Here is a 9,294-nt window from a genome sequence, read left to right as displayed (position 1 = left end):
TTTATTTTACCTGGGTGCAGGCGGGCTGAGTCCGAAAAAGGAGTCAGCAAAGGGTGGTGGGATTATCATTGGTTCTTACAGGTTTTGGGATAAGTGGTGAAATTAAGAGCAATGTTTTGGGGGCAGGGGTAAAGCTCACCAAGTACATTCTCAAGGGTGGGGAGAATCACACAGAAACTTCTTAAGGGTTGGGGAGATTATAAAGAACCTTCTTAAGGGTGGGGGAAATTACAAAGTACATTGATCTGTTAGGGTGGGGCAGAAACAAATCAAAATGGTGGAATGTCATCAGTTAAGCCATTTTCACTTCTGTGGATCTTCAGTTGCTTCAGGCCATCTGGATGTATACGTACAGGTCGCTGGGGATATGATGGCTTAGCTTGGGCTCAGAGGCCTGACATAGAGTCCTCCTTTTTCAGCAACAAATAAATTGAGGCCTTGGCAGTTCTGGAGCTAAAGAGTCAACCTGGACTTGGAGAACAGATAAAGTTTGTGATATGTCTGTAATGCTAGCAGAGAAGTCATTAGAGAGGCTGTGGAATGTTGTGACAGAGGTTGAGATGCCTGCTATTCCAGTTCCAAGTGCAATAGTGGAGGCAGAAAGTCCTAGACACACAATTAAAGGGATTAGTGGGATGACTCTTTTTTGTAGTGTTGGTGTCATGAGGGGGACAGGCAGTTGTTCGCTCCCAGCTGCAAACTGGATTTTGGGGGTAAGGAAGACTAGAATACATGTGCCCATCCAGTTGGCAGGTAGGTACATGTAGGTGGAAGAGCCACATAAAAAGAAGAGACCTTGTGTCAGGCAGAACTGGAAGTAAAGTGAAAAGGTGAGAGGGTATACTGAAAGAGGAATCCTGCACCCAAAATCCTAGAGATCCAGTAAGGGCAGCAGCCGTTAGAGGTTGTAATGGGGATTGATGGTGCAACTGCATAGAGAGAGAGGTTTGGTTTTCATGGTGTATCAGAAAATGCATAGTGTCTACAAGTAACCTTTCACCGCTATTCATATAAGCAAGCAAGAGGAGGGGCTAGAAGGAGATTCAGATGAGCAGGGGGAGGGTAGCCAAGGATGGAGTGAGATGCAGGGTAGCTGTCTTCCTAAACAATAGTGACTGCCAATGTTTTTTAGTTTGTCAGTAATGATAGAGGGCTTATCAGTAATGCGAAGTTGGAATGCTCCCATCTGTTTGGTAATGTGTGGCTGGGTTCTGGAGATAAAGAGTAAAGGTACATTTGGACAGTGGAAGGTTGCCTAAAGGGATTCCAGTAGGCTGTTGTTGGGAGATGCATAAAGGAGTGGCAACAGGGATAGTTGTTTGTGTGGTTAGGGGTCCAAATATGGAGGCGGTGGTGGAATTGACATAAGAAGAAAGGTGCCGTAAGTAGATGTGGAGAAGTGTGGCAGCTTGTTGGTATGAAATGTCTGGGGAGTTCTCACCAAATTTGTCTAGAAAGTAAAGAAGTTCCTCAGGTGGGTAAAGATGAGGGCTATTAAAGGAGGTTCTGAGGTGTGGGGAGACAGGAGAGGTAGCCCAGTCGGCCTGTAGAACAGGCGTGGCTGTCTAAGAGCAGGAAGAAAAGGAAACGCATAGCCAGCAATTCTGTGCTAGAGAAGGATTGGAGGCAGTGAGGAGAGAGTGGGTGAGATTGATAGTATGCTGGAGGTAACTAGGGAGAGGTAGTGAGTGGCATAAGAATGGGAATGAGAATAAGAGTGAGTATAAAAGTAAAGAATAGAACTTCATCAGGGTACTGCACAGCCCTGCACTTTGGCTGTGTGTAACGAAAAGGGTTGGGATGAGTCAAGGAGAGCTAGTGTGGGAGCAGTCTCTAAAGCTGTCTTCAAGGAATGGAAAGAGGAGTGGGGAAAGGATTTAGGATCTGTGGAGTCAGCTAGATTTACTTTTGTGAGTTTACATAATGGTTTAGTCAGGATGGTAAAACTAGGTATCCAAAGGCGGAAGTACTTAACCATGCCTAGGAAGGAAAGGAATTGTTGTTTTGTAGAAGCAGTTGGGGTTTGGGAGATTAGCTGGACACGATCAGCAGGGAGAGCATGTGTGTTTTCATGAAGAATTATGCCGAGATAGGTAACAGATAAGGAAGAAATTTGGGCTTGACTGAAGTAATGGGGCTGTCCGCAAAGACTTGTGGCAGTACAGCCCAGGTAATTTGCTGAGCCTAATGGGTGTCAGGGTCAGTACAAGTGACAGCGAAAAGAGGCTGGGAAGAAGGATGCAAAGAAATAGTAAAGAAAACATGTTTGAGATCCAGAACAGAATACCGGGTTGTGGAGGGAGGTACTGAGTATAGGAGAGTATATGGGTTGGCACCACGGGGTGGAGAGGCAAGATGATTTGGTTGATAAAGCGCAGATCCTGAACTAACCTGCAAGGCTTGTCCAGTTTTTGGACAGGTAAAATGGGGGAATTGTAGGGAGAGTTTATAGATTTTAAAAAGCCATGCTGTAACAGGCAAGTGATAACAGGCTTTAATCCTTTTAAAGCATGCTGTGGGATGGGATATTGGTGTTGAGTGGGGTAAGGGTGATTAGGTTTTAATGGGATGGTAAGGGATGCATCATCCATCACCAAGGAGGGAGGTAGAGGTGTCCTATGCTTGTGGATTAAGGTGGGGAGATACAAAGAGAAGATGTGAAGGAGGCTTTGAACTGGGGGAAAAGGCGGCAATGAGGTGTGACGTTAGCCCAGGAAGAGTCAGGGAAGCAGATAATTTAGTTAAAATGTCTCAACCTAACAAGGGAACTGGGCAGTGGAGATAACTAAAAAAGAGTGCATTAAAGAATGTTGTCCAAGTTGGCACCAGAGTTGGGGAGTTTTAAGAGGTTTAGCAGCCTGGCCATCAATACTCACAACGGTTGTGGAGGTAAAGGAAACAGGCCCTTGAAAAGAAAGTAATGTGGAGCGGGTAGCCTCCACATTGATTAAGAAGGGGATGGACTTACCCTCCACTGTAAAAGTTACCAAAGTGTCCATGATGGTCCAGGAGGCTTCTGAGTCGATAGGGCAGCATCAGTCTTTAGCCGCTAAACTGAGAAGATCTGGAAAGGAGTCCATCAGAGAGCCTTGGGCCAGAGTTCCAGGGACTCTAGGAATGGCTGCCGGGTGAGTTGGACAGTCCAATTTCCAGTGGGGTCCCACACAGATGGGACATGGCTTAGGAGGAATCCCGGGCTGTGGGCATTCCTTGACCCAGTGGCCAGATTTCTGGCACTTGAAGCAAGATCCTTGGGGAGACAGTCCAGGAGGAATGCCTGGCCACTGTGGTTCGACGTTTTGAGGTTCTTGTGTGCTGGAGATGTGGCTGGGGTTTCTCTCACAGTGGATGCAAGTAGTTGCAACTCAGAAATACGTTGCTACTTGGCTGCCTCTAATCTATTACTGCACACCTTGAAGGCAAGGTTAATTAGGTCCTGTTGTGGGGTTGGAGGGCTGGAATCTAATTTTTGGAGCTTTATTTAATGTCGGCAGCAGATCGGGTAATAAAATGCATATTGAGAATAAGACGGCCTTCTGGCCTTTCTGGGTCTAGGGTGGTAAACGTCTAAGTGTTGTTGCCAAATGGGCCATGAACTGGGTTGGGTTTTTATATTTGATGGAAAAGAGCCTAAACGCTAACTGATTTGGGAGAGGTTGGATAAAGAAAAAGGAGCATTAACCTTGGCTTTGCCTTCAGTTCCAGCGACCTCTTTAAGAGGAAATTGTTGGGCGGGTAGGGGAGGGCTAGTCACCGAACAAAACTGTAAGCCAGACCGGGTGCAAGGAGGGGAGGTAATAGAAGGATTGTAGGGTAGGGGAGCGGAGGCTGAGGAAGAATTGGGACCTGGCTCGGCCTGGTGAGGAGCAGCCTGGGGAGGAGGCGAGAGGTCAGATGAGTCCACAGAAAAGGATGAGTCCCTAGAAAAAGAGGATTCAAAGGACTCAGAGCTTGGGGTGGAGACTGAAGGAACAGACAGGAAAGAAAGAAGAAAGATTTGGGACGAGTTGCATTGGGAGCAGAGACTAGGGAGGGACAAATGTGTAAAAGAATGCCTAGACATCAGGCACCTCAGACCCATTTGCCCATTTTTCAACAAAAATCATCCAGGTCTTGTAAAAGGAGGAATCAAAAGTGTCATTTTCTGGCTGTTTAGTACGATTGTCGAGTTTGCATTGGGACCAAGCGGTGTTGCAGAAGAAAATAAGACACTTACATTTTAGGTCAGGAGAAAGTTGAAGGTTTTTAAGTTCTTAAGAACACTGGCTAAGGGAGAAGAAGGAGGAATGGAGGGTGGAAGTTTGCCCATAGTGAAGGAGGTAAGTTTAAAGAGAAAGGTAGCCGGGCGCGATGGCTCAAGCCTGTAATCCCAGCACTTTGGGAGGCCGAGACGGGCGGATCACAAGGTCAGGAGATCGAGACCATCCTGGCTAACCCGGTGAAACCCCGTCTCTACTAAAAAAATACAAAAAACTAGCCGGGCGAGGTGGCGGGCGCCTGTAGTCCCAGCTACTCGGGAGGCTGAGGCAGGAGAATGGCGTGAACCCGGGAGGCGGAGCTTGCAGTGAGCTGAGATCCGGCCACTGCACTCCAGCCTAGGCGACAGAGCGAGACTCCGTCTCAAAAAAAAAAAAAAAAAAAAAAAAAAGAGAAAGGTAGAGATGCAGAGAAGAGGGTGGGTGAGCAGCCAATGCAGGCGTCCCGCAATTGACTTGCCACCAAGGGAATGTAGGTGAATGACCAAGGCAGGCATCCCCGCGGTGATCAGACACCAGTGAAATGTGGGTGAATAATCAGGCAGGCATCCCCGCAGTGATTAAACACAAGGGAAGACTGTCTCCCCGAGTCCGTGACCGGTGCTGGAGTTTTGGGTCCATGGATGAAACATGTCTCCTTTGTCTCTACTAGAGAGGAAAAAGAACTGGAGTTGGAAGGACAGGGAGATTGAAGGGTAGCAAGAAAGGCTGGAGAAGAGAGTGAAAAGACTGCTTAGTTGGAAGGACAGGGAGATTGAAGGGTAGGTAGAGAGGCTGGAGAAGAGAGTGAAAAGACTGCTTACCCGATTTGAAATTGGTGAGATGTTCCTTGGGCTGGTTGGTCTGAGGACCCGAGGTTGTAGTGAAAGGACACAAAGATAGATGTGTACCCGTCCCCCACCCGCTACACCCTTGTTCTGCTCTCTAATCTTTGCACATACCAGAGATTTCGTAAGTTCTGTGAGTACCTGGTTTTCTGCACGTACCAGAGATTTTGTTTTGCACATACCAGAGATTTTGTAAGTTCTGAGGCAAGGTCACAAGACGTGTTTAAGTAAGATAAACTCTTGCTGCCATAAACCTGCTCTCCCGCCTCAAAGTTTGAACCAAAATATCAGAAATGGCGGGAACCAATCATAGTTAGCCAAATCGCCTTGTTCAAACACTAGCCAATCATATATCTGATTTGTATAATAACTCTATGCCCACTTTTCTTAGACTATATAACATTGTTCGGAGCGGAGTGGGGGAGCTCTCCTGCCCATCTCGTTTCACGAGCGAGGGAGAGTTCCAGGTTCGAACCTGTAATAAAGATCCTTTCTGCTTAGCTTTGACTCTGGACTCTGGTGGTCTTCTTCGGGGAATAAACGGTCTGGGCATAACAAATGGGGGCTCGTCCGGGATTTCCCCCAAGCCCACCAGACCCCCAAGTCAACGGATCTTAATCTGTAGGTAAGCCGGCTTTGTCACTGTCTCTGTCTTTGTCTCTGTCTGTCTCCCTGAAATTTCGCGAAATCCGTAATCTGTAATCTGTATTGGTCTGTTCTGTAAGTGGCACGGTCTTGGCGGACGCGCTAGAAGACAGCCACTCGGGACTGGTGGGAGACGTTCCCCAGTGCCCATCTGGGGGCCTCCATCCTTGGTTGCCCCGTCTGACTCAGGTCGGAAGTCCGACACGCGCTCGCGAATGCTCATCGTTATTACTGTCTGTCCGTTATTGTTAAGTGTTAAGTGTAAGCCCAAAACGAAACATAAAACCTTTTCTTCCCCTTCCAGGACCGGACCTGTTGGATACTCCCCTCTGCTTCACACTCATTTTCGTCCCCCCTTCTCTTTGTAGGAGCAGTCCAAAGATGGGCAACAACCAGAGCACACCGCTCTCACTCCTTGTTACCAATTTTAAGGATGTGAAGGCTCGGGGGCGTAACTTAAGCGTAGAACTAAAGAAGGGATACCTAGTTACTTTCTGCCATTCGGAGTGGCCCTCTTTCGGCGTAGGGTGGCCCTCCGAAGGAACTTTCTGTCTCTCTATTATTACTAAGGTAAAAACTAAGATTTTCCTGCCAGGGCAGTCAGGACATCCTGATCAAATTCCTTATATTCTAGTGTGGCAGGATCTTGTGGAAAACCCACCACCCTGGATAACTCCATTCATCCCTGAGCCCTGCAAAGTCCTAGTAACGCGACCTACAAGACAAAAGACTCCCTCTGCTCCCTCGGCCCCTGTGCTGCCGGACAGCCAGGACCCCCTAACGTTAGAACCCACATTTCCCTCACCATATCTGCACCTTATCCCGCAGGACCCAGTCCCCCAGGGTGGTGCTTCCGTAGAGGGAAACCGAGAAGCAGAAGCAGCCGAGAGCGAAAGTAACCTGCGGGGGCCGGCCGGCCGAACACGAGGCCACGTACAGCGGGACCAAGCTTCCCGACTCCCTGACTCCACTGTAGCCCTGCCTCTCAGAGAAATAGGATCGCTCGATGATACCGGGCTCTCCCGTCTCATGTATTGGCCTTTTTCCACCAGTGATTTATACAATTGGAAGTCCCAAAATGCTCGGTTCTCAGATAATCCCAAAGATCTAACCTCGTTGTTAAACAGTGTCATGTTTACTCACCAGCCGACCTGGGATGACTGTCAGCAGCTCCTCCGAATCCTGTTCACAACGGAGGAGCGGGAAAGAATCCAAGTTGAGGCCAGAAAACTGGTTCCAGGAGATGACGGCCAGCCAACTGCAAATCCTGACCTCATTAATGCGGCTTTCCCTTTGACCCGGCCCAGATGGGACTACAACACGGCAGAAGGTAGGGGACGACTGCTCATTTATCACCAGACTCTAATGGCGGGTCTCCGGGCTGCAGCTCGCAAGCCCACCAATTTGGCTAAAGTATATTCTGTGTTACAAGGTAAGACAGAAAGCCCCGCTGTGTATTTAGAGAGATTAATGGAAGCCTTCAGTTTACCCCTATGGACCCGGAAGCACTGGAAAATCAGGCAGCGGTAGTAATGTCCTTTGTAAACCAGGCAACACCAGATATTAAAAGAAAACTCCAGAAATTAGAAGGTTTAGAGGGAAAGCAGATTCAGGACCTCCTTCAGATGGCCCAGCGAGTTTATAATAATAGGGATACTCCAGAAGAAAAACAGTTCAAGGCAACCAAAGAAATGACCAAAGTCTTAGTAGCAGCTTTCCCCCAGGCCGGAAATGGCCAAAACAGAAAGCAGAAAAAGCAAGGCCCTAGGCAAGGATTAGAAAAAGATCAGTGTGCTTATTGCAAGGAACGTGGCCACTGGATTAAAGACTGCCCAAAGAAACGGAGACCAGCTAACCCTACCTCCGTACTCGTTACCCAGGACTCTGACTAGGGAGGACGGGGTTCGGACCCCCTCCCCGAACCCAGGGTAACTTTGCAAGTGGAGGGGTCCCCAGTTCGCTTCTTGGTCGATACTGGGGCGGAACGCTCAGTCCTAACCAAACCAATTGGAAAAATGTCTAAGAAAACATCCTGGGTGCACGGGGCCACAGGCATCAAAAAATACCCCTGGACAACCCAGAGGACTGTAGACTTAGGAACGGGAAAAGTCTCCCATTCCTTCCTAGTCATCCCAGAGAGCCCCTGCCCTCTACTAGGGAGGGACTTGCTGACAAAGATGGGGGCCCAAATCCACTTTGAGCCAGAAGGGCCCAAGATAACTGATTCCCAAAACAGGCCAATATCTATCCTGACTGTCACCTTAGAAGATGAGTACCGACTCCATCAAGAGCAAAAGCCCCCCGACCAGGGAATTGACTCTTGGCTCCAGCGTTTCCCTGAAGCGTGGGCAGAAACTGGGGGCTTAGGGCTAGCTAAACATCGACCTGCCATATTTGTGGAAGTTAAGCCAGGGACGGACCCGGTTCGGGTTCGGCAATATCCTATGCCCCTGGAGGCAAGAGAAGGAATTACGCCCCATATCCGCCGACTCCTAGACCAGGGAGTCCTACAGGCTTGCCACTCATCCTGGAATACTCCACTGTTACCTGTTCGTAAACCCAACAGTACGGACTACAGGCCAGTACAGGATTTAAGAGAAGTTAATAAAAGGGTCATGGACATACATCCCACTGTACCCAATCCATACACCCTTCTGAGTGCCTTACATCCCAAAAAACAGTGGTATACCGTTCTTGATCTAAAAGACGCTTTCTTCAGCCTTCCTCTGGCTCCCAAAAGTCAAGAACTCTTTGCATTTCAATGGACGGATCCTGAGAGGGGCATCAACGGTCAGCTAACATGGACCAGACTGCCACAAGGGTTCAAGAACTCGCCAACCCTGTTCGATGAAGCCCTTCATGAAGATCTGGGTGAGTACCGGCGGCAACACCCTGAAATCATCTTTTGCAATATGTTGATGATCTCTTAATAGCGGCCAGGTCCCCAGAAACTTGTGTTCAAGGGACTGAGGACCTCCTGAAGACTCTGGGGGAGCTAGGCTACCGAGCCTCAGCAACAAAGGCTCAGATCTGCAAGTTGGAGGTAACTTATCTGGGGTACCTATTAAAAGGGGGGCAACGCTGGCTAACCAAAGCCCGAAAGGAAACAGTCCTACGCATCCCTAGACCCCAGTCAACACGGCAAGTGAGAGAATTCCTGGGGTCGGCAGGGTTCTGTAGGTTATGGATACCCGGATTTGCTGAGTTAGCCAAGCCCCTATACCAGGCAACAAAGGAACGGCAGCCCTTCAATTGGACGGAAGAGGCTGAGCTGGCCTTTCAGCAAATCAAAACTGCCTTGTTATCAGCCCCCGCGCTGGGGCTCCCTGATGTCTCCAAGCCCTTCCACTTATACGTGGATGAAAGTAAGGGTGTTGCAAAAGCCGTGTTAACACAGTACCTAGGCCCCTGGCAGAGGCCAGTTGCCTATTTGTCAAAAAAATTAGATTCAGTGGCTGCTGGCTGGCCACGCTGCCTCCGGATAATCGCGGCGACAGCCCTAATGGTCCGAGACGCTGATAAACTTATCATGGGGCAAGAGTTGCGCGTTATAACCCCGCATGCCA

General features: G+C 48.8%; 1 long non-coding RNA gene across 3 annotated transcripts; it reads right to left on the bottom strand.

The window, feature by feature from the left end:
- LOC123575186 (uncharacterized) lies at positions 1 to 5,119 on the bottom strand. 3 transcript variants are annotated; one of them, XR_012416405.1, is made up of 3 exons: positions 5,060 to 5,119; positions 2,969 to 3,064; positions 1 to 606 (listed from the first exon to the last, which is right to left on the bottom strand). It is a non-coding gene; the product is annotated as an uncharacterized lncRNA (long non-coding RNA). The 3 variants fall into 3 exon arrangements; XR_012416406.1 differs by having other exon boundaries at positions 2 to 471; XR_006700349.2 differs by having other exon boundaries at positions 11 to 466.
- Positions 5,120 to 9,294: the final 4,175 nt, after the last annotated feature.

This window comes from Macaca fascicularis, chromosome 8 (assembly GCF_037993035.2).
Source record: "Macaca fascicularis isolate 582-1 chromosome 8, T2T-MFA8v1.1".
Classification (NCBI taxonomy): Eukaryota; Metazoa; Chordata; class Mammalia; order Primates; family Cercopithecidae; genus Macaca; species Macaca fascicularis.
This window is presented reverse-complemented; position numbering and strand designations above follow the sequence as displayed.